The sequence below is a fragment of the Petaurus breviceps genome, unplaced genomic scaffold (assembly GCF_028583685.1).
Source record: "Petaurus breviceps papuanus isolate PSGF00001 unplaced genomic scaffold, PetGlider_PUasm1.0 79, whole genome shotgun sequence".
Lineage (NCBI taxonomy): Eukaryota > Metazoa > Chordata > Mammalia > Diprotodontia > Petauridae > Petaurus > Petaurus breviceps.
This window is the reverse complement of record NW_027186523.1, coordinates 18,605,291-18,630,099: the sequence shown is the minus strand read 5'-3', so window position 1 is coordinate 18,630,099 and position 24,809 is coordinate 18,605,291. Positions and strand designations below refer to the sequence as shown.

The window sequence follows — 24,809 nt, the reverse complement described above, 5'->3', positions numbered from 1 at the left end:
GGAGCATCAGAGACAGAAAGATTTTTCTGAGTGAGAAGATTTCTGGGTCATGACAGAAATAGAAATCAGGGGTAAGGGGTGTGCACAGGAATGTAGCCAGAAGAGAAACAAAAAAGTTTAGCATACAAACTAAATCAGAGATAATTGTAAAGAACTCCCCATACTGAAGGTATTGGGGCATGAAAGTGAATAAACATATCAATTCCCCACCTCATGTTGTAAAGAAAGACCTAGCCCCAGAGGAAGATAATGACAAAGTTTTAATTAGGAATAGCTGGAAACCCTTTGCTCAAAGCAATACTTCCCTGCCTCTCATAGTTGACTGGAACATTTAATGAAATTAGAATCTCATGTCTGGAACAAATTTAGCCATCCTAGTCTATCTCCCTATCTTCAGACAGAAGCAAATTTGTGCTTTTTGTATAAAAGATGAGTTTCTTTTTTTAATTCCCAAAACCCTTTAGACAAGTTATAACTATTTCTCTCAGCAACCCTTCAGTGTCAAACAACTGTATCAAAAAAAAATATATCTCTCCTTTATCTAAAAGCACGCTTCCTCATATAATTCTTGATTCCAAAAAGTCCATGACTTTTGGGGAAGCCCTCCTTCTTTTGACTCAACCTCCACTTCCCCCACTCCCAGAAAGCTTCCATACAGAGAGCTCTCTACAACGATGAAACTACAGAAATATCTCTCCACCAGACAACCGAGTAGATTGACACCAACTCCCCATTCTCAAGCATGCTGGTCATAATGTATAAAAAGAAAATTTTTTTTGTAGAAAAAAAATTAAGACCTATCATCTATTCTATAGTGAATATATGATAGTAATACAAGATCCTATAAGGTCCCTTAATTAATATTAGCAGTGTGACCATCATAGAATGAGAAATTCTCTCATACCAGAATCTTCGACATACTGGCACAACCAAGTCTAGTCCCAGAAAGTCCAGCCTAGTCTGGCCTATTACACTTCTTAAGAGTGCTTCTTGTTTGATGTGCCTATTCCACAGGGTCAAGGAACTATTGCTAGGTGGGGATTTTCCTTTATTATGCATACCTTCTGTTCTGTAGGGACTAAAATCATCAAATCTACAATGAAAGAGCCTGAGGCAGAGCTCTCAGTCAATGGCACTTTACTAAATGGTCCATAATTCCCTCTCAGAAAGTGGACCTCAGATCTTCCTCCTGATCTAAGATGTCCCCTCCTTCCAGGACCCAATTTTTATAGGGCTAGACATTTAAGAATGGCAGTACCAAATACAGAATAATTTCATTGGTTGACATAAGATTCATAGGCTAAAAACAATAAGCAAAACAATATATCAGCAGGGTCACGTGTTGAGCAAAGCATAGAGTCTCTCCACTGACTAAGTGGTCATGTGATGGTCATAAGAGGGTCACCTGCTCATGTTGGACAAGAGAGAATGGTCTAGTAGAGGTGGGGAGCCTGAAGCCTTGAGGCCACATGTGGTTTTCCAGGTCCTCAAGTGTGGCCCATCAGCTGAATTCAAACAAATCCCCAATTTGTTCTGTGAAGTTTGGATTCTGTCAAAGGGCCACATTTGAGGATATAGAGAGCCACATGTGGCCTGGAGGCCACAGGATCCCCACCCCTACTGGACCAAAATTACAAAAATAAATTGGAGGGGGATAGCTAGGTGGTGCAGTGAGTAAAGCACCAGCCCCAGAGTCAGGAGGACCAGAGTTCTGTTCCAGCCTCAGATATTTAGCGCGCGCGCGCACACACACACACAAAAACCACTATTCATGTAACCTTGGGCAAGTTACTTAACCCCAATTGCCCTCCAAAAGGCAAATAAATAAATGAATAAATAAATTGGAGGACTTTCCATGTAGTTGAGCCACCTCTGCCACACTAGGTTTGGTTACCATGACAAGGAAAAGAGAAGGTGGAAGGTCTCTAGTTAACTTCCTATGATTAACAAGTGAACTTACAATCTGCAGTTCACAGTTCTGGAACCTAATATACAGAATTTATAACTACTACCCCTATGGAAGCATATCAAAATGATTAATGCTGATTGGAATAGAGTAGGGGTCCAAATGAATTATTTCTCACCTTCAAGCTAGAAAAAGACCCCAGTCTTTCTTTGGATCTTTACAATTTAAATTTGTGGAGGGCCATCCTCCATGGACAACACAAAACTAGTAGGGAGCAGTCCCCTTGCTGAGGCACAAAGGTGATTATCAGTAAAGAGGGAAATGGGCACAACTTATACTGATTATGCTCCATTTGATTAAACACTAACTCATAATATACCAAATGTAACAATAAATATCCGAGGTGACACTCCTTAACCAAGAACCATGAAGGACAGGTACCTCTTAGTAAAATATCCTCTAAGAGATATGTAAATTGGGGGAACATAGGACATTTGTTCAAGAGCACAAGCATTGTTTGCCCTACACAAAGGTTCTGGAAATCTCTTGAATTTCTGAAAATGATTCAAACAATTTTGACAAACAGCTGTTCCATTATGGTGATGAGAGGCAACATCCCTGCAGAGAGCACAAACAGATCTAGATGGCTGTAGCATAGGGAGTGGAGGAATATAAGGATTAGGTTGACTTCCATGAAGAGGGGAATTATCAGTCATTGTTATCAGTGGTGGAGAAAGGGTGAAATAGGAGACTCAAAGGGAGGATTCGAGGTTCCAGTCACTGCAGGTTCAGAAACAGGTGAATTAGGACCCATTTGTGGAGGGAATGATGATGATGATTAAGGTGTCATGCTTACTCGCTGCATCTCATATAGTTGTCCAGTCTCTGGAATATCTTCTGATGCCATCCTGTGGTCCTCTGGGGATTTCTCCTCTTAGGCATACTGGAGTGAGTGAGTCTTCAGCTTCTCCAGTTCAGGCCACTTGCAGAGATCCCCCTTCTCTGTTAAAAATCTCTGACAAAATATATCTTAGTACAATTCTAATTTGCAATGGCAGTAACCAGGTCAGGTAGTGAGACCAAGCTCAAACCTAAATAACACTAATATGAACATCACTAGACCAGAGAATTTACATTTTTAGGTTGGCGAATTCAAATAATAACTGAAAAATTAAAAAATTCTGAACCCAAATTTTATTTTCAGCATGTGTGATTACCTAATCTTGTTACAACCACTTATTAAAACCAACTGAAAAATTATCACTCTAGCTATTGTTCACCAAGATGGGGATAGGTCAAGAGAATTCTATCTTCACCTTCCCAAGGTCATTCTCTCAACTTTCCCAAGGACAGAAATCCACCTGTGGCAGTCTTCAGATGGCATCATCAGCACATGGCATTTCCCTTGAATGATGAACCAGCAGCTTTATGAAGGGTCAAGACACATGCCTGGATTCAAGATTTAGAATAGCAGCAAGTTAAAGTCCCAAGAGACTCTTCTTCAAACAGCAAAATTTCACTAATTAGGGCTAAATAATTATTTTTAGATACATATTAGCCTTAAAATTTCATCTAGAATTTTTCACAAATTTAATCTATTCACAACTATCATTCCCCTATCACCCTCCTCCCTTGGTCTGCAAATAAAGCCAAAGGGAGAACATCAGACCATTTCTAGAATACAATGGGATGAGAATGAAATGAGATTCCCCCAGCAGAGCCCACATAGGCAAGTGGGTCATACCTGGGCGAAGTTTCTTTGGTGAAAGCTATGGTATCAGTGGGAGCTGTGGCTTTAGAACTAGGGAATAGTTCAACCTTCGTCAAGGACTGATTTGTACACAACAATAATATTTTTCTGTCAGTGTTCAAAGAGGCATGTAAGTTAGCAGGTGGCCAAAAGTGGATGTGACTTGAAAGACAAGCTGATTAAAAGCTACAGAAGTTGGACAAATGTCTGTTATGCAAATTGCCACTGGGATGGTGTCTGGAATAACCCACTCTTGCTTAATTAAATCTATTATCCCTCATGTGCTACAATGACCCACCTCATGAACTAAAAAAGCATACCAAGGTAGGAGTGGCTTATCTATCCCTGTTCCCAGACCCAAAAGACCTGTTTAGCATTGTACTGCTATTTCCACTTCTTCACCACAAGTTCATACACAGTGAAAAATTGGTTCAAAATAATAGCATTAAAAGATACAATTACATGAGTTTCCAAATGATCCCAAATGACACCCACTTATTATTCAAAAATTTCATTTCTCCACTTTGGATGGGAGAGATCCTAGTTCATCACATGGTAGTGCTTTGAGTTTCACAACACCCTGTCAGCAAGGCTCATCCCAAAGAACCTCAGAGACAAAGAACCCCAAAGAGGATTTCATCAAACTTTTCTCCCAAAATTATTTTCTAGGTGTATATATATATATATATATATATATATATATATATATATATATACACACAATACATATATATATACATATATACATGTATATGTATGTGTATGTATGCATGCATATATATGTATGTGTATGTATGTACGCATATATATGTATGTGTATATGTATATATACACATATATATGTATATATATACTCCAATAATCATAAAATAGATGTATTTATAATGTAACAGTATTCAGATTGAAGAGGAAGAAACTTGCTTTAACAGCTTTTCTTAGCGTTTTTGTATGCAAAACACCACCAATCAGATAATAATAATTTAAATACCTTTCAAACTTCTTTGTTTCTTTGTTACCCAAAAAGCCAAACCAATTCCTTTAAATTTTCTAAATTACTACTCCATTAGCATGACTACTTAAACCTGAGCAAAGAGATAATCTCTTCTCTATCAATTAATTAACATGCATTTAATTAAACACATTTTATACTTTTATGTTGATTGGGGGAGGAAGACAAGCAGCAACTGTTAAAGGGGAATTGCTTAAAATAAAATTCCTAAATCTCGATTTAGACTTTCTCTGAAAGCTCCTTTTCAAAACTCCAAAAACCTTTACTTTCAAACCCTGAATTTACGCTGTCAGTGCAAACTAACTCCAACTTTCCTTTACCCTTCAACTTCTCCTTAACTTTTCTTATTTCCTTATGGAGCACTACTCTTTCTTCTATTTGTTTAATTCCTCTAGTAAACCCCTTTTTGGTTCTTTAATGGCTGCAAATGCACAGTTAATACCAATTTCTTTAAGGGCTTTGGGGGTAATTAGAATTAGTTACAAGTGATAGGCAAATAGACTCAAAAACAACTCACTCATCACAAATTCCTCATTGTAGGGTGTCACAGATTTCAGTAAGTAGGATGACTTTGGAGAAGAAAATCCTCTATCTTCATTGATATTCTTGTTTAATTCTATTTTCAGTAATTTCCCAGCTTACTATCGCTTTATTTATACAATGTGAACTTGCTTTCACTAACCAATTGATTTTAACACATTTTGCATTTTCTAATTTCTCTAAACAATTGACTTATTCTTAGTAGTTTCATTAAACTTCACTTACTTTTGATGAGATTTAGAGTTGGTAGAAGCTGGTTCAGGTGTGAAAGAATTCACTTAGATTTTTTCTGGAGCCATTGGAAGCTTTATTGACACAAAAGCAAGTAGGAGTCTCCTAGTAAGAAAAGCTAAGTGAGACTGATATTTGGGGCAGTTATGCCTATATAGAGATCTCAGAATGATGTTTCTAGAGGAAAGAAATAATTATTCCTTTTTTACAAATTTGGTTTCCAATCTTTTTTGTATCTTAGTTTTCAATTAATTTCTGTATCTATCTTTTATCTCATTAATATCCAACATGGCCAGTGTTGAAAACAGAAAGAAAAGAGATTTGTCCTCTTTTAAGCTTTTTTTTAAGTTCATTTTTTTTTACCCTGTTTCTTTTGGTTGATCACACCAAAAGAAAAGGCACAGGTAAAAACACCTGTTAGCCATGGGTAAGCACAAATAACACAGACAAAACAGAGACACATATCTCCCATTCTCTTAAAGATTTTCCTAATTTTATAAGGTCCCTTTCTATCTGAAATAAAGAACCTACTATTCCTAAACTTAGTTTCAAACAGAAACACAGAACATATAACAAGATACAATATTAAATCAGGCCTGAATTTCTCCTGATTTTTTCTCTAGGAGATTTTGAAGTCAAGATCTTACCTGTCTCCTCTATTAAGTATAGAACTTATGACCACCTTGTGACTAGGGTCCTGCTGTCAACCTAAAATGAATCTTCTGTTCCCTACTTATGTTAATGCTTTTAGAATCTTAACAATAAAGCATGTAATCTGGTAACAATACAAATTGTTTTAGTCCAATTTGACAATTGGGTTCACCTATTTAAAGTGCATTTTGTTTTTAGAGCAAATCCCTAATAGATGGAAGACTTAGTTGAAGTTCCATTCCTCTAGACTTTTTGCCAAAGTATGATCATATGAAGAAAAACTGAGAATGGTGAAAAATTTAGCAATGTCAACAGTTCATTTATTCTAAGCTGGTTTGGGGAGATTATTCAATAAAATTCTGTAACTTTCTAAGTCATCAAAAGTTCCATGCTTTGGCCAAAACAGTCCCTAAACTCTTTTCATTCTCAAACCAAACTTTGCACAGCTTAATAGATCTTTCTTTAGTCATCCCCACAACAGGGAGGCCACTTCTGTTCCAACTGGGATCCTGTAGGATGTGTTTCTCCTCTTGTGCCTGACCCCATCTCTCCTGCAGGCATCCTCCACCAGGAGTGGCACATCTTCAGAGCAACTTCCCCTAAAAGAAATAGACTAGATTCTTGGGCACCCACCTTATTGGCTCTTCCTTCTGAGAAGTTCCTCAACTACAGGCACTGGAGATTACCTCCCTCAAATATGAAGCAAAGGGGTGGGTAATTTCCTGCCTGGCTGAGACCCACCTACATGGGCATCTTTCCTACAGCTAAAATTGTAATATTCAAGAATTTGTTTTGGCAAATTCTCCAATACTGCAAATTTTTTATTTCTGGGCTTAACTTCTAGAGTCTTAAGACCAGTCACATAGGGTCTAACTGTCCTTTATAAGTGAATATTCAGCAAAATTTATACCTACTTTCCTCTAAAACTTCCTGAAATTTAGCTGATTGTCAATAACTGACAATCCTAAGCAATTATAAGTGAAAATAACTTTTTCCTTTCCTCATATCTGTAAAACCAAAATGAGCCTTCTTCTCAAGTCAAAAGAGGGACAATTGCTCCCAGGATGGTCACAGCCTTGACGGCTTCCTGTTGAGGTGGGGAATCTCTCCCCTAAGGCTTTCAGGTCTAGCCCAAATTATTGCTCCCTCAAAATGGTGTCAGAGCACTAGAGTGGAGAATCACTCCCCCAAGTCCTACCCATCAAGGGACTGATCATAGGGTCATCTAGATAGGTTCCTCACCCCACTATGAGCCACTGAAATGAGTTCCCCCTCAACCAATTTGAGAGATTTCTCTACTGATGACAAGAATGATTTAATTACTCCTTGTTAAGAGAATTTAAAGGCAAAAAAATCTATTTTAACCCTGCCAACAGGAAGTTTTAAAATTAGCTAGGTGGTTAACAGGCTAAAAATGAGGAACTAGCAATTCCACTGCTGAATCTCCCTAGTCTTAATAAAATAAAAGTAAAGAAAATGGAAGAAAAGTAAAAAAAACAGTAGCCTGTGTATAAAAAGTTTAAATTATGGCCATATAATTTTTATAAAAATAGAACTTGAGTGCTCCAGAGCTATAAATTTAGACAGTTAGTCACAAATTCAAACAGTCCCTCTTAGCCTAATCAGAGACTCTTCTTAAAGAAAATTTAGGGTAAATCAAGACAGATTCATCAATCTTGAAGAGACTTACATCAGAGAATTTGGGTTCAGACAGTGAGGGGAGTCCAATCTCACATGGTCAGCATCCATGGGGGAGCCATCAGTGAAAACTCAACCCAATGTGCACATCCTTTTTGGGTCCCTTGCAGGAGCCATCCCAAAGAGGTTGAGGTCCATGTATTGCTGTCCCTTCATGGTCACCATTAATGTGGGGATTAAAATTGTCCAACCTACAATAAAAGAGAGCTCTCAGACAATGGCACTTTACTAAAGGGTCCGTGGTCCCCTCTAAGGAAATGGACCTCAGACCTTCCTCACAATCTAAGATGGCCCTCCTTCCAAGGCGCTATTTTTATAGGGCTAGATATTTAGACATTCAAGAACAGCTATACCAAATACAGAATAATTCCATTGGTTAACATATGATACATAAGCTAAAATGAGCAAAACAATATATCAGCAGAATCATGGGTTGGTCAAAGTATGGGGCATCTCCACTGACTGAGTGGTCATTAAATGGTTATAAGATGGTCACCTGCTTGTGTTGGACAAGATAGAATGTTCCTGATGTACAAACATAAATTGGAGGATGTTCCTTGTAGTTGACCTCTGCCACACTGTGTTTGGTCCCCATGACAAGGAAAAACAAGGGTGGAAGGCCTCTAGTTAAATTCCTATGATTAAGCAAGTAAATTTACAATCTATAGCTCACAGTTCTGGGGTCTAATATACAGAACTTATAATCACTACCCCTATATAATCATGGCAAATTGATTAATATTGATTGGAATAGAGTAGGGGTCCAAACAAATTATTTCTCACAGTTTACAGTTTATCTGCTTCCACTAACTCACAAAAACTTACTCAAAACTAGGTTCTTTATGATTCTCCTACAAACATATTATTTGCATACAGGATGACTGAAATGTTACTCTAATTCTGATGTCTTCCCTACATTCTGACATTAAGACTGGACATCCCTTCCATCAGGGGTACTTCCCAACCCAGGTATTTGTAAGACACACCAATTAATCCAGCCTGGGTAAAATTGACTGAATTTGTCTGCCTGTTTATTAATACCTTTCCCCAAGTTGGTTTAGGGAAAGATCAGAATTCAGACTCCTTTAAGGAAGAATATATTCAAATTTCTCTACTTTTTCCTCAATGTTTTCACCAAAGGCAACAAGAAATTATTTCATGTGGCTTGTCTTGAACTATTCTTGAGCATAATTGAAAGTAAATACTGTGAAAATAACTAGAGTTTATAAACCAAGCCCTGCTTCCATGGATGAAGAGGAAGAGAAAGTCTATGAAAAATTTTACATGATTCTCCAAATAAAATCAACATATACATTGATATTAATATCTAGTGGGGCATGGGGAGACCAAAATGGTAGAGTAGAGGGAGTATAACATCTGAAGTCTCTCAACATTCCCCTCCAAACAACTATAAAATAACACCTCAAATCAAATTCTGGAGCAGCATAGCCAAGAGTTGGGCTGAGATACTTTTCCAATCCATGACAACTTAGGAGGTTGGAAGGAGAGGTCTATGTCACTGGGATGTTGGCTGGTCCAGATTACATGTAGCCACAATACCAGCTCTGGGCCTTGGAGACATCTGTGACAGCAATAGCAGCAGCTTCAGGAGCTCCCAGCCCAAAGACAGTAAGGATATTGGAAAACTAGTGAGAAAAGGATTATGGTGAACCTACTTGCCCTGAGTGCAAGATCAGGTTCTATATGTCAGCTCCATTACCCATAATGAGTTTCAGGTCACAGCTCCAGGACAGAAGGAACACTATTGATTTTGACTTCAAGGAAGCAGGGACCCTTTATATTGATAAGGACCAGTGCATAGACCAGGAAAGCAGTGTCCACAGATCACACCACCTTGGAAGCATTGAAAAGTTACAAACCCCCAGAAGTAGCTGTGAAAACAGCAGCACAAAAAAGTCTGAAACTTGTACTTCAGGGAGAGTGCCACACACACAAAGGTGAGGAGAGCCCAACTTTAACACAAAGTTCAAAATCAAAAATAGTCTGGAAAAAATGAGCAAACAACAACAAAAAAAAATATAACCTAACTATAAAAAGCTATTGTGACAAGGAAGATCAAGACATAAAATCAGAAGAAGACAATGACATGAAAACATCTACAAGCAAAGCTTCAAAGAAAATTTCAAACTGTGCACTACCCCAACAATAATTCCTGGGAAAGGGGCGGCCAGGTAGCACAGCGAATAAGAGCACCAGCCCTACCAGCCCCAGTGTCAGGATGACCTGGGGATTGAATCCAGGCTCAGATACTTAGCACCACACCCAGAGACACCTGGCCGGGTAACCTTGAGCAAGTCACTTAACCCCAATTCCTTAGGGGTGGCCAGGTGGCTCAGTGAGTAAGATCACCAGCCCCAGTGTCACAATGACCTGGAGATAGAATCCGGGCTCAGATACTTAGCACCACACCCAAAAATAACTGGCCGTGTAGCCTTGAGCAAGTTATTTAACCCCAATTGCTTAAAAATAATAATAATTCCTGGGAAAGCAAAAAAATGTATATTTTTTTCCAAAAATCAAATGAGTGGTGAAGAAAAAATTGTGAAAAGAAATGGGCATAAGAAAATTATGATAAGAAAATTAGGAGCTTTGTAAAAGAGGCATAAAAAACCTAGAAAATAATATGTTAAAAAACAGAACTTGACAAATGGTAAAAGAGATATAAAACTTCACCAATGAAAAGAGCTCCTTCTTTTTAAACAGAAAATAGAGTGGAAACTAATGACTCCATGAAACATCAAGAGACAAAAAAAAAAGTCAAATGTATAAAAAAATTTAATTTCATCAGAAAAACAACTGATCTGGAAAATAGATTGAGGAGAGATAATTTAATAACTATTGTACTATCTGAAAACCATGATCAAAGAAAGAGTCTAGACCTCATATTTCAAAAATTTTAAAGGAAAACTGCCCCAATATCTTAGAAGTAGAATATAAAACAGAAACGAAAAGAATCCATCAATCATGTTCTGAAAGAGATCTCAAAATGAAAAGTCCCAGGAATAGTATAGCCAAATTCCAGAGTTTCAGGTCAAGGAGAAAATATCAAAAGCAGCCAGAAAGAAACCATTCAAATATCATGGAACTACAGTCAGGATCATACAAGATTTTGAAACTATGATGTTAAAGAAGAGGAGTGCTTAGAATATGATATTCTAGAAAGTAATCTACCCAGAAAAAATAAGTATAATCCTTTGGGAGGGGAAATAGATACTTAAAAGATAGAGGACTTTCAAGTATTCCTCATGAAAAGACCAGAGCTGAATAGAAAATTTAACATTCAAAGACAAGCCTCAAGAGAAGCATGAAAAGGTAAACATGAAAGAGAAATTACAAGGGACTTAATAAGGTAAAACTGTTTACATTCCAAATGGCAAGATGATACATGTAACTCCTAAGAATTTTATAATTATTAGGGCAGTTAGAAGAAGTCTAAATAAAAAGAGAGCACAGGTGTGAATCAATTATATTGGGATGATCTCAAAAAAATGGAAGGGTGAGAAACAAGGATGTACTGGGAGAAGAAGGAAGGGAAAGGAGGAATGAGGAAATGTATCTCTCTTACATGAAAGAGAACAAAAGGAAGAGCTTTTACAGCAGAAGGGAAAATGGGGGTGTGGAGCAATGCTTGAATTTCCCTCTCATCTGAACTGGTTCAAAGAAGAAAGAATATGTATGTATGTATGTACATATGTGTATATGTGTGTATCGTACTGTGCATACACATGTGTGTGAGCATTGTGTACACATGTATGTATATGTGTGTGCATGTATACACATACATACACTTAGTTGAGGACAAACATATATCTTTCCCTACAGGGAAACAAGAGAAGAAGGGGAAGAAAGAGAAAAGGATGTATAATAAGAGGGAGGGCAGATCAAGAGAGGTAATGGTAAGAAGCAAAACAGACTTTTGAGGAGGGACATGAGTGAAGGAAAAACATGAGAGAATGAAGGATAAACAGAAGAAAACAGAATAGGGGAAAATACATAGTAATCACAATTGTAAATACAAATGGAATGAACTTACCCATAAAAACAGAAGCAGATAGAAGAATAGGTTAGAAACCAGAATCCAGAAAAATGTTGTTTACAAAAAAAGACATTTGAAACAGAAAGATGTACAGAATTAAAATGAGAGGTTGGAGCAGAATCTGCTATGCTTCAACTGAAGTAAAAAACATCAGGGGTAGCAATCATGATTTCAGGCAACAGAATAACATTACATCAGCCAAGCACACTGGTGCTTCCTCACTAGCCTCTCATTACGAAGGGAAACCAGCCCAACCTGAGCAAAATAAATAACATTCCTATCACAATATCAGAATCAACTACTTGACATCAGACTAGTCAGTGTAAAGGTCAAAATTAATGTTGAGTTAGAAAAAATTATAAAGATAAGAAGGTACTACATACAATTGCAACAACTTTCACCTGACCAACAACCTATCATGCCAAAAATGAGAACTGGAAAAAAGTCAGATATTGGACTTGATCATCGTTTCCTACAAAAACTATAGCCAAATGTAAAGTAGTCACCCCAAGTAGAAGTCTCATTTAAACAAAAAACCACCTTAGCCAGCAAACACTCGATATTGCCAATCCAATTGAACTTTTAAAAAAATTTTCTTAAAATGTGGTACCCAGAACTAAACATAATAATATTGATGTTGTCTAACCAGGGTCATTTATAGGGAAGTTATCCCCTCTCTTCTGCTAAATACCATAGTCTACTTACTAATACAGCCTAAGATAAAATGAGTGATTTTTTTATTACTGTATCTCATTATAAATTCATATTGACCTTCAAGCCTACTAAATTCCCAGATGAATGGATAATAGCAAGGGGGGGAGGATAATGTACAAAAAAATATGATAAATTTCTTATGCTGTTTCTTTAATTCACTGTAACAAATACACACTAAATGCCTAGTGGGAGATTTTTAAAAATCAAGATACTATTCATGTTCAGAAAATTGGGAGATGGGAGGGTTCAGATCTGTAATTTCAATGTTGTAGAGAACTCGCTATGTGCAATCTCATAACCTTCTAGAGCAATGAGAGGCTAAGTAACATGCCCATAATCATTTATATGCTATTTGCATTAGAAAATGACCCTTTAAGAGGCTGATATATTCACACTTAATTGTACCTTTCTTGGGATGAGGGGGGGAGGGGGAGGGTAAAAAAGTAAAAAGTACACAGCAGAGAACAAAAGAAAATTTACAAGGAAGCAAAGATGAACAGCTCTCAATACATGTAGCATTTATCATACAGGCATTCTTGAAATGAAAATTTATTGCTATACATTTTGAATCCTCTCTTATGTTCTGCTGTGCACATGACATGATGTTTTTTCTTTTTCTTATTTTGTTTTTAAGCTTCAATATTTAAGTTTATGATATGTTTCTTTTTCTTTTCCCTATTCTGTATTTGAATTCTGGTGTTTAAGTCTAAAGTTTTTTTTTAATGTTAAAAAAAATGAGGAAACTCGGGGCAGCCAGGTGGCGCAGTAAGTAAGATTGCCGGCCCCAGAGTCGGGAGACCCAGGATCGGTTCCGACCTCAGATACTTAGCACCCACACAAAATAACTGGCCATGTAACCTTGAGCAAGTTACTTAACCCCAATTGCTTTAAAAAAAAATGAGGAAACTGAAACTGAGAGATCAAGTGACTTGTACAAAGGCACACAGCTAATTAATGTCTAGGGTTGGATCCTAACCCAGGTCTCCTGACTCCAGGCCCGGTGTTCTTTCCATCATATCTTGCTGCCTCTCAAATAATCAGATGCCTCCTTGAGCTCTTCTTCAAACCACTTTCATTATCTTTTCCTCAGATATCTTATTAAAGAGTTCAACTGACAGGATGCCATATAGTAGTGATCTTGAATCAGCCAGTCTTCAATTGAAATATACATCATCCTATGGTTCAATAATTAACAACACCACTGCCAACAAATAATAGTCATTGCAGTAAGCCAGTACTCTTAAGCTATATCTGCAGAAATATCATTATTTGCATACTTAAGGCAAAGGAAATGATACATTAAACATTTTTTCTTGGTGACTCTGCCTTCATGGGGCTGTTCAAATAAATTGGGCAATGCACTATTGTTTTTTAAATTGCATGATTCAAGACAATTTTTTCTGAATATTAATGCTTCAGTGACCTCAGTGACACTAGAAGATAAAGCCATTGTTGGGAAGACAGCAATAAATCACTTAGTTGCTCTTAGTCCGGAATTCAGTCACTCATACGGTAGAATTAAGGTCAACCTTAAATTGTACCACCCTGTGTTACTAATGAGAAAATTAAAGTTAGGAGAATGACTCTGAAGGGATCAGGACACAAAGAAGTAATAAAACAGGCACAGATAATGAGTGAGAATTCAATTCAATAAATATTTATTGAGAACATATCATCTACAAGGCATTGTATACTTAGGAGTACAAAAATGAGAAATGGTAGTGTCTTCCCTCCAGGTGTTCATATCCTAATTGAGGATACACAAATATAAAACCAAGCAGAGTACAAGAAGGCTTAAGAGACTTATGAAGTGCTATGAGAATCAGGGGGTGAGGGTGTGTGGGTGAGAATTAGAGAAAGTTGCATTGAGTTGGGTCTTGAAACATGGGTAGGGTTTCAACAGTAGATATGTTCTAATGAGTATTCAAGAAGACTAATCACACAATATATTGATTTGTACCAAATATCTTCAGATAGACATTTAAACATTAAGTTTTGAAAGAGTATATAGAGTGGGAAAAGACTAGAACAATATATTGAAACCAAATTCTAGGGGACCTTAAATGCTGGGATAACAAATTAAGGCTGCATTTATTGGTCACTAAGAATCAATAAAGGTTTTTGAGCAGTGAAGTAGAATTATTTGAGTTCGGCACTTAGAAAAATACTCAGTCATCCAGACTGAATGGAGAAAGGAGAGATTGAAAACTGGCATACCAGTTAAAAGGCTATTTTAAAGTCCAAGTAAAAGGTAATAATGTGCTGAACTAGGGTGGAAGCAATAAAAATAGAAGGGCACATATATAAAAGATCTCAGAGAGGTAGAATAAACATAGTTTGGGCATTGACTGGATAAGGAGGCCACTGAAGAAAGAAGTATCAAAAATGATGCCAAAGTTTTTGAGGCTGGTGATTGGGAAAGTGTAGGTGTTGAGACTTTGGGAAAATAATGGAGTAAGAGGTGTTTTCCCACCGGGAGTTCATAACCTAATTGAGGACATGCAAGTTGCTCTATCCCCTTAATGTCTTCCTCAAAACTATCAATAAAAGGCCAAAAAGATACAAAACTGCCTAAGGCAAGGTAAGTGAACAAGTATTCATTAACACTTGCTAGTGCCAAGCACTGTGGGAATACAAAGACAAACAGAAAGAATGTCTTCCAAGACCCTATTCTCTCATAACATTAAAGGAAGCTGAACAAAGTTAGGGAGGGGAGAGAAGTTACTGGGGGCATGGTAGGGAAATTCCAGAGAGTCAGGAGTAAAGCTTAGAGAGGACACTCAAAAGAAACTTTAAAACATTAAAAGAATGAGAAAATCAAAGAACTCCAAAGAGTTGAAAAACATTACAGCCAAAAAGAAGATAAGGCAAAATTTTCTACAAAAAAACTTACTAAAACTTCAACAGCAGCATCAGAAACAATAGTAGAAATTTCTCAACATGGAATAAAAGGGATCATTAAAACACTGAAGGAAATAAATTAAGAAAAGGAGTTGATATGAAAAAATCATGAAAGCTCTTTGAGGAAGGGAGTTGTTTCATTTTGGGGGGTTTGTTTTTGTATCCCCCAGTGCCTGACAAATAATATGTGCTTAATAAATGCTTTTTGATTGACTGACCGATTGATACAACAAAGTAATTAGGAGCTAGGGGGGGAAGCATAAGGAGACAAAATCCAGCAATTTAGAAATATATATAAAATATGAACACATCACTGGAATCAATTTTTAAAATCAGATTATTTTACTGGAAGCCAGAAAGAACAATGGAAGGAGAAAAACAAACCCAGAAAATAATCCAACTGGAAAAAGATTTGAAAGTAATCCAGATGAAAGTAAGAGAATCTTTCAGGGCAGATCTAGGAGGTTAAAATATAAGAACAATATTGGCTTAGGGAAAATTGTGAGAAAGAAAATAACTTGATCGCTATGTTTCAAGAAATCAAAAAAGGAGATGGTATCTTTAGCAGAAACAGGAGAGACAGGAGTAGGAGCAGGTTGGAGAGGAAAAATGATATCTATTTCTGACACGCTGAAATTTGAGGTAACAGCAGGACATTTAGAAGGAGACATAATAAATGCCCTGAAAGATGATCTCCACAAACTTGGCTCCTTTGGACCAATCTATGGAGAAACCATACAGCTCAATCCACGGATTAACTAAACTGATCAATCCTCAAAGCAGAGATGTGTCCACAGGGGACTGAAATGTTTCATTCTACTCCAAGAGTGCTAGAAAACGTATCAAGTTTCTCAATTCAAGGATTTTCTGTAGTGTCCTTGTAAAGGTGGGGCAGGGAAGAGGATACTGGCATAATAACAACAATAGCTAACATCTGTATGACATTTTAAGGTTTGCAAAGCTCTTTCCATATGTTATGTCATTTTATGCTCACAATAACCCTGAGAGGTTGATGTTATTATCTCCCTTTCACAGATAAACTGAGGTGTAGTTAAAGGATTTGCCCAGGTTTACACAAAATAGTAAGGGGCAGAAATCAAGCTCAGGTCTTCCTGACTCCACATCCATCACTTTATCTCCATTGTACCTTCTGGCTGCCACTGCTTAATAGACAGGGCAAAGGATTGGCGTTGTGAAGGCCTGGATTATTCTAAAGGGTATTTAATGAATTAGCAGAGTAAGAAAATTGTCAATGAAACATTTCCCTCATAAATTGTGGGCGCATTTTCCCAAAAATATATATCATACCAATAAGCAGAATGGATACACACAGAAGAAGCACACATATAGGGAATAAATGTGGCCTGGGTCCATGAGTGGAGGGGCACGTGCATAAGAAGCACATGTGACTGAGCTCACACATGGACAAGTGACTTGTGTGTCTCCAACAGAGCAGGACCATAGATGTTCTTAGCTGATATCATCATATCCTTCACCCTGGGCTGGCTCCCCATTGGTCTTGCATGGCATGCAGTGTGCCCATAGTATTTGCTGCCATAGTCTATTCTGGACTCATCTTGTATGCACAGTTTACTGGGCACAGACTTTATAAAAATTCTCTGTCTTGCTTTAGACTTGAACTGGAATTCTCAGCTCCAATGCTAACACTTCCCCATAAGAAGAAAATGCTCAAAACTACAGCTCTTTTAGAAAGGCAAAGCCCTAATGCAACAGATTACTGTGCTAGAGAAAAACCTATAATGGCTTTTTCTTCCACAAAGAAGATCTGTTTATTCTCCAAGGCTTAGCTGAAATAAGCATTTCCTCTCAAAAAGAAATTCCTTGCCCCAAGAGACAAACTTTATGGAATAAGAAGCTGTCCCTGCTAGTTAGTGCCATAGGCTTAAATTTTTTAATCCTAAATCTCTCAAAGGACAAGACCTCAGTTAGAATTTATTTAATCCTACTCTCAAAAGATAATACCTCAGTTAGAAACCTCACTCTGACTATAGGTTAGAAATTATTTATGTCTCACTGTTTACTGTCCTTAAACTACAAAAAGCCAGCAAAATTTTAGAGGCTGCTTTTCCAACCAATTGACAAAGGCTCTCTGGGTTAGGGGATCCTGATTTTTCAAATAAAAAATTCTTTGAACTCCCATGCAAACAGATGAGACAGTAAAGGCAGAGAAGCCAGAGCTAAGTAGATGGGGTACAATTGTTCATTGACTTCCTCCAGCCTAGCCACATTCCTACCTTTATTATGTAGCTGTGATTCAGGCTTGTTTGTCCCTCCTACAAAGGCATATCCTTGATGGTAGTGTTAGAGAAGATTTGATGATATGAATTTTTGGGTGTATGTCAGTATACTGGAGGTAGAAAAGAGTGAGTAAGGAGAACAGAGTTGGTCCAGAGAGTAGAAAAAGGAATAGCAGGGAGAGAGAAAACTACCATAAATGTATGATTGCATCAGCAATGCAATATTCACAATGCCTATGGAAATTACAGATATGCTGGTGAAGTTATCAGTCACAAAATATATCAGGCTTTCTATATGGGGGAATAAGCTGGAACATTTATTAAAATACCAAAAGACTGAGTCCCAAAACCAGAAAGTCAAAGCCATCAGAGTAGTTATGAAATTGGCACAGGTAGATAAAGTAGAAAGCACCCACATTCTCAAGCCTTTAAAACAGAACAGTCTACCTCAGGCAAAGGTCCTCCTCTCCCCACTCACAGCAACCACCCAGCGTCCAGGAAGCGTGCTCCCAGCAGCTCCAGCCCCTGGCAGTCCTCAGCAGGAGTCCTTAGCAGAAATTCTGGCTGACTCAAAAAGGGCTTTGCGCCGCTGCTGCCTCTGCTGCTGCTGCCACCGCCGTCGCCACCACTGCTAGCCACCGCAGGAACTCTAGCTTGGCTTCCGCTTCCTCTTGCTCCGCCCCTTCCTGCTACGTCAGCAAGTCCAATGGGGCATGGAAGATCTTTAAATCCCATAACCCTTACAATGATATGAAGTAGAATGTGGAAGCATGGGAGAGTTTGGAGCCCCACTGACTTGTACAAAGATCTAGAATACAAGATCTGAACATGTTTATGGGAGAGTGTATATGAGGCAATGTTATGGAGTTTGGAGTCCTAACTCTACAGGGAAAGAAGAGTAAATAAAAGTATAAGCTTGAAAATTGCCCTACCCAAACTCTGCTCTGAGTCCCAAAGTGAGAGAGATTCCTTGTGGGAATAAGCTACCTATAGTCTCCACATGGGAAAAGAGAACATCAGGAGTGGGGGGGAAGAGGTGAGGAAGGGAAGGGAAAAGGCATTTACTTAGCTCCTACTATGTGCCGGGCACTGTGCTAAGCACTTTACAATTATCTCATTTGATCATCACAACAAATATGGGAGGTAGTTGCTATCATTATTATTATCCCCATTTTACAGATGAGGAAACTGATGCAAACAGAAGTTAGGTGACTTGCTCAGGGTCATACAGCTAGTAAATATCTGAGGTCTGATTTGAAATCTAGTCTTCCTGACTCCAGGAACAGGTCTCTAGTCACTACACCACCAGCTAATACTACTACTACTAACAATAGCTAAAGTTTATATAGTGTTTATTACATGCCCAAGCACGGTGCTAAGTCTTTTTACACTGATCCTCACAATATCCCTGGGAGGTAGGTGCTATTATTATCCCCATTTTACAGATGAGAATATCGAGGCAGACAGTGGTTAAGTAACTTTCCCAGGTCACACAGAAAGTTACTATGAGTGTCTGAGGCCTGATTTGAAATCTAGTTTTCCTGACTTCAGTCCTGGCACTCTATATCCATTATACCACCAGCTACCTCTAAGTAAGAGAAGCATATCCAAAATTGGGCATGAGTGAAATTAGTAGCAATAATGCAATTGTCAATATATATGTACAAGAGATTCTATGTCATCTCTGATCACCTTTCTTCCTCCAAGCTCAAAAGCACTCAAGGACAGGGTGGTGTGAACAAACTCTAAACACAACAGCAAATATAGAGAGAGGAGATGTAATGATGGAGTACATAGCACTGCACATGACCCAGAGGGTCAGGGAGCATCTTTGCATGTAGCTTTGCCTAGATGTTAGCATGGAAACTCAGGCCTTCCAGCTGAACCTCAGAAATAAAGGGGAGTACCTGAGCTTGCTTTACCAGGTGCCAGGATATCATCTATGTGTGGGATGTAACATTCAATAAATCAATCAGTTCACAAGCATTTATAAAGCATTTAAAAGGTTCCAGGCAATATGCCAAGCAAAAATAGCCCCTGCCTCTGTTCTAATGAAGGATACATAGGAATCAAAATATACGGGATAAATAAAGAATAAATAGAAGGTAATCTTAGCAGAGATGGCACTAGAAGCTAAGGGGAACTAGGAAAGAACTCCTAGAGGAAGTAATATTTGAGAGGATTCCTAAAGGAAGCCTTTTTTGAGTCAGGTTGGGAAAGTATTTTAAGTATAGGAAATGCCCCAAGCAATGGCACAAAGATGGGATGGAGTCCCACATGTGAGGAACAGCATATGACTGAAATGTCAAACATGAGAAGGGGAGAAGAAAGTAAGAAGATCAAAAAGTGATGAAGGAATCAGGTCATGAAGATTTTTAAACACCAAACAGAGTTGCTTTAAGGAGAGACTGAAGTTTACTGAATGGGGGTAGTCTGAGCAGAGGGTCAACAAGATCAGATCTAGACTTTAGGAAAACCACTTAATCATCTGAGTGGAGAATGGATTGGAGTGAAGAAAGACTTGAGGTGGGAAGAGCAATTATAAGCCTATAGCCATATACCTGACAAAGAGGTAATGATGGTCTGAACTAGGGTGGTGGCCATGTGACTGGAGAATGGGATGTAAAAGAGAGGTAATGTAAAGGTAGAAATAACCAGATGTGGCAAGTGACTGGATATGTGAGGTGAGCAATGGAGAGTATTTGAGGATGATACTAAGGTTGAAAACCTGACTGGCTGGAAAGATGGTGGAAACCTCAATAATAACAAAGAAGTTCAGATAAAGAGGGGCCTTAGAGGGAAAGATAATAAGTTCTCCTTTGGAGAATTTGAGATGCTTACAGGACAAGCAGTTTAAGATGTCTAACAGATATTTGGTGATGTGGGACAAGAGAAATACTAGATAAATATCTCTGGAAATCATTTGCATAGAGATGATCATTGAACCCATGGGAGTTAAGAGGTCACCAAGTAAAATAATATAGAAGTAAAAGAGAAGAGGGCCCAGAAATTAGTCCAAAGGGACATCCACAACTAATGGGTATGATTGTAATGGTAATGGTAATTTGAAGATCTTCCCTGCCCCTTAATAAGCCAAATGTAATCTTGTGGACTCTGTGGCGAGAGGAGCAGAAGGGTAGAGCAGAATACAAAGGAAACTGGGAGTTAGAGCAGTTAGAACAGAGGGAGGAGAGAGGGCACAGGCAAGGAGCCAGTTAGGCTTGTGACTGTTTGTGAGAAGGCTTTGGGATGGTGTTGCTCTCTGCAGTGTTATTGAGTATAGATTTCTTTGTTGTTATGATGAATTCAGTTTTCTGGTGTTGGGATTTGGCTTTCTGGTTTCTGAATAAATGTTTTATTTTTGTCTTATAACTGGAGAGTCTGTTGTGTTTTGCAATTCAGAACTATGCTGGCATATTCATAGTCACCATCAGTGCTGTGAATATCATATTGGCACTACAATGACACGGATGAAGATCTAATAAAAAAGACTCAGAAGTAGTCATACCAAAAAAATGAGTCATGAAAATGCAGAGAGGAGGAAGTGAAGAACAGTGTCAAATGCTGCAAAGAGGTCAAGAATGATAAGGATGATAGATATATAGCCAGAAGGGCTTTGAATACCATCAAGTCCAAGCCCCTTATTTCACAAATGTGGAAACTGAGGCACAGAGAAGATAAGTGACTTGCCCAGGGTCACACAGCTAAAAAAATGTCTAAGAAAGAATTTGAACTCAGGTCTTCTTCACTTTAGGTCTAGTGTTCTATTCACTGTGCCATTACATTTGGTAACTGAGAAATCATTGATGATTTTGAACTGGTTTGAGTTGAAGGGTAAAGTTGAAAAACAGATTACAGAGTTTAGAAGAAAGGAATGAGAAAAGTGATTTTTCAAGGAGTTTAGATGAAAAGGAGAGGCAAGATAGAAAATTAATTGATATGGTAGCACCTGAGGTTTTTTTTTCTTTTTAAGATTGGGAAGAGACTTGAGAATATTTGAAGGCAGTAGGGAAGAAGCAAATAAGGAGATATCAAAGATTAGAGAGAGTGAGGAAAGATTTGCTTATGTTTAAGGGGTATAAGGCATGAGCTCTTGCCCAAAAATATCTTCCCATTTGGTCTAAAACTGATTTCATCAGCATATGGAACTACTAACAAGGAAACCCCAACCATCAATGTAGACATGAAATTGTTTTACAACTTACAGAGTTGCCCTGCAAGTTAAAATGACTTACCCAGGGTCACACAGCTAATATGTTTCAGAGGCAGTACCTAAATCCAAGGTCAGCTCTCCATCTGTTCCACTATACTGTAAGCTACTTCTCATTTCAGTCCCTTAAAATCTATTATTATAAATTAATTCCTTTGAGTCTCAAGGTTTTTAGGCATTTGCTTATAACTAATTAAAAACTGGGAATACTCTTAAGAGATGAAATAACTTAAACACATTAGATAAATTGAAATATAGTTAACGTCCACCTTCTTCCCCCAGCAGGCACTGGGAAGTCAGGGAGCCAGGAGAGGGGAGAATGACAAAAGGCAAAATGGAAGAAACCAAAGTTAATTTCACCTTCTTTACAAATTTGTGTAAAAAGAAGTTTGCCCAGAATGTCAGTAGCATTCATATACAATTTCAATCACAGAGGAACAGGTTTTGTATACAGGATTATTCCAAAATTACTAGCATATTATGTATGGAGATTAGGGTAATATTTTTTAGTTAGTAGAGTTTATTAGATATACAGAAGCTTTGGGGCTGACTTCAGAGTCAGAAGAGCATGATAAAATGAATCAGTTATAACTGTGGCTTTTTGTACACTTAGCTGAAAATGGCGACTCTATTGAAGATATTTTTAAAATGTTTCTGCAGCATAAACTGGCTGCCAAACTACTGGAGTCAATTGAGAGAATGTTCTCAGTTGACAAAGTGTGTCAGAATGATGTACTAAGTCTTAGAAAGACACAATGCTAGTGAAGAAACTCCATCTGGGGACCACATGTCTAGAAGAAAAAAAACAGCCATTTAAAAAGTTTTATTTTATATCTTTTGTTTATCACCTTCATTTCCCAATCATATCATTCATATTCCCCTTGATGGAAAGATGTCCCTTATATTAAAGAAAAAAAAAGAACCAAAAAAGCAAAAATAACTAATAAAAATAATCAATATATCATATGAATGTGACAGAACATAGGATCAAAGATTTAGAACTGGAAAGGGTCATAAAGGTCTTCTAGTCTAACCCATTCACGTTTTAGATGAAGAAATTAAGGCCCAGATAGGTGAAGTGACTTCCCTTAAGTCACAGAGCTGAGATTCAAACCTAGGCCCTCAGTCTACAAATCTAACACCTTCCACTGTACCACGCTTACTGTTGTGGCAATGCTCCATTTTCCAAGTTCCTCAGCTCTGCAAAGAAAGGAAGGAGGTGCTCGTTGAGCATAATAATTACAGTTTCATTTTTGGATTTTTAAATTTTTCTTCTTTCGGCCTCCTTCCTTTGATTTGTCTTGGTAAGGATGCCCCCTTCTCTCCAGAACTGAATAAAAGATTCCTGTTCATCTCCTGTTTACCTCTGGTTCTTAATTTTGGGGAGGGGCAGAGTACACTCAGATACAAGAAGCAAGAGAAGCATAAAAAGGTAAACAGGGAAAAGAAATCATAAGGAACTTACCAAAGTTGAACTACTTACATCCCTACATGGAAAAACAATAATTGTAACTTATGAAACTTTTCTCAGTATGAGAATAGTTAAAGGGAATAGAAATGTGCATATATATATATATATATATACACATATATACATCTATATGTCTATATAGGAGGGTATATGGGCATATGAATACATATGTGAATGTGTGTATATATGTGTGCAGGTATACATAGATAGAGGGCACAGGACCAATTTAATAGGAAGATCTTTAATAAAAGGTGAAATCAAGAGGTGAGAGAGGAATATAATGAGAGGAGATGGGGAGAGACAGAATGGGGTAAACTATCTCATATAGAAGAGGCAAGGGAAAAATGGTTACAATGGAAGGGAAGAACAGGAAGTCAAAAGGGAATGGGTCAACCTTATTCTCATTGAATTGGGCTTAGGGAGGGAATGACATACACACTAAAAAGGGTATCTCGCCCTACAGGAGAGTAGGGGGAAAGGTGATGAGAGCGGGGATGATAGAAGGGAAGTTGGAAGCACCCGCTTTTGAAAAGGGACAGGATCAAAGTAGATAATAGAACAAGTGGGAGGTGGGATAGGATGGAGGGAAATATAGTCAGTCTTTTACAATATATCCACTATGGAAATGTTTTGCATAACTATACATGTACAACCTATATTGAATTGCTTATCTTCCCAGTAAGGGTGGATGACAAGGGAGGAAGGGAATGAATCTGGAATTCAAAGCTTTAAAATCAAATGTTTAAACACACACACACACACACACACACACACACATATATATATATATACATATATATATACTATTATTAATATTATTTTACATGTAACTGGGAAATAAGATATACAGGCACTGGGGCATAGAGATCCACCATGCCCTATTGGAAAGTCAGAGGGGGTATGGGAGAAGATATGGGAGAGAGCAAATTGGAGGAGGGGATACCCAGTGGGATTGCTATTTTGAGGTGGTGCGTAGGGGAAAAATGGGGAGAAAATTTGTAACTCAAAATCTTGCCGAAATGAATGATATAAACTAAAAGTTAATAAAGCATTTGACAAACAAAATAAAATAAAATACCAAAAAAAATTTTCTTCTTTCTACTTACATTACTGTAGTCATCAAGTATATTCTTTTCTTGGTACTTTTTATTTCATTTTAATAGCTAATAATAATAGCTGATAATTATATTGCATTTACTATGTACCAGGCACTGTGCTAAATGCTTTAAGATGATTTTCTCATTTGATCTTCACAACAGTCCTAGGAGGTAGGTGTAAGGGTTATGGTATTTAAAGATCTCCCATGCCCCATGGACGTGCTGACATAGCAGAGCAAGAAAAAGCGGAAAGCGGGAAAAAAAAAAAAGCCGAGCTAACGGGCCTGCGGTTGGCGGTATTTTTTTTTTTTTGGGG

General features: G+C 37.7%; 1 long non-coding RNA gene across 1 annotated transcript in view; it reads right to left on the bottom strand.

Moving 5' to 3' along the window:
- Positions 1 to 3,085: 3,085 nt before the first annotated feature.
- The window catches only part of LOC138175753 (uncharacterized), a 47,817-nt gene continuing 26,093 nt past the window's right edge, over positions 3,086 to 24,809 (bottom strand). The window contains exons 2-4 of the long non-coding RNA XR_011172078.1: positions 7,778 to 7,976; positions 5,431 to 5,541; positions 3,086 to 3,355 (exon numbers count right to left, since the gene is read on the bottom strand). This is a non-coding gene — a long non-coding RNA (uncharacterized lncRNA). The remainder of the gene's footprint in view (positions 3,356 to 5,430; positions 5,542 to 7,777; positions 7,977 to 24,809) is intronic.